Consider the following 1079-nt stretch of genomic DNA (forward strand, 5'->3'; position numbering starts at 1 on the left):
TTTTGTGCTGTTTTGATTGTGCTGTTTTGTGCTGATTTGATGCATACTGTTTTGATTATTACAGCTTTGTAATATAACTTGGAGTCCAGAAGTTTGATGCCTCCAGCTTTGCTTTTCTTTTTCAAGGTTGATTTCGCTATGCAGGGTCTTGTCTGGTTCCATACAAATATTAGGATTGTTTGCTCTAGCTCTGTGCAAAATTCTGGTTGTATTTGGATAGGGGTTGCATTAAATGTGTGGATTACTTTGAGTAATAGAGACATTTTATTGATACTTGTTCTTCTAATTCATGAGCATGGAATGTTTTTCCACTTCTTTGTGTCATCTTCAATTTCTTTCCTCAGTGTTTTACAGTTTTCAGAGTATAAATCTTTTACTGTATTCCCAGTATCTTGTGGGTTTTGGAAAAATCTGGAACACTTCACAAATCTGCATGCCATCCTTATGCAGGGGCTGTGTGAATCTTCTATCATTCTAATTTTAGTAAATGTGCTGCTGAAGAGAGCACTCATTAGTTAATATTTAATTACATTATGAAACTGTAATGTGTGTGTGTGACCAGGTTTGGGAACCAACACGAAAGTGTTTGATAAGTTCAGAACTCAAATGGAGTGCATGGATGCACTAAAGTAAAGCATACTAGATACTAGTCATCCGCATGCTGAGGCACTAGTTAACCCATTTGTTTAACAAAAAGTCAGTTAAGTGGAGGGGATCAATAGGACTGCCCACTGTACATTTTGTCAATTTATCTGCAAAGAAGCCAAATAAAATTCACAAACATAGGCAAAGAAAGAAAGTTATTGGACAGATCTGAGAAGACACAACAAGTTGAAGTAAAGCTGAACAGCCAGGTTCTCAGTAGGATGGGAACTAGGGAAGAACTGGCTATCTTGGGAGCAGGCACTCATGGATAGTCTTCTACAGGTCTATCACTGGATGAGTTGGCTCCAATGTTTTTCATCTTTGTGTCACTCTGATGAGGATCTGAATGTCTATGAGAAGAACTCTGATTGGCTTCTGTATCATACAGACTCTCCTCAACCAGGGAAGAACAGACCCTACAAAGGATCCTCCAC

At 38.4% G+C, this 1079-nt stretch overlaps 1 non-coding gene across 1 annotated transcript; it reads right to left on the minus strand.

Moving 5' to 3' along the window:
• Positions 1-405: 405 nt before the first annotated feature.
• LOC122232093 lies at positions 406-508 on the minus strand. Its single transcript, XR_006209447.1, has one exon. It is a non-coding gene; the product is annotated as a U6 spliceosomal RNA (small nuclear RNA).
• Between the last annotated feature and the right edge of the window lie 571 nt (positions 509-1079).

This window comes from Panthera tigris, chromosome A1 (genome assembly GCF_018350195.1).
Source record: "Panthera tigris isolate Pti1 chromosome A1, P.tigris_Pti1_mat1.1, whole genome shotgun sequence".
In the NCBI taxonomy this organism is placed as follows: Eukaryota; Metazoa; Chordata; class Mammalia; order Carnivora; family Felidae; genus Panthera; species Panthera tigris.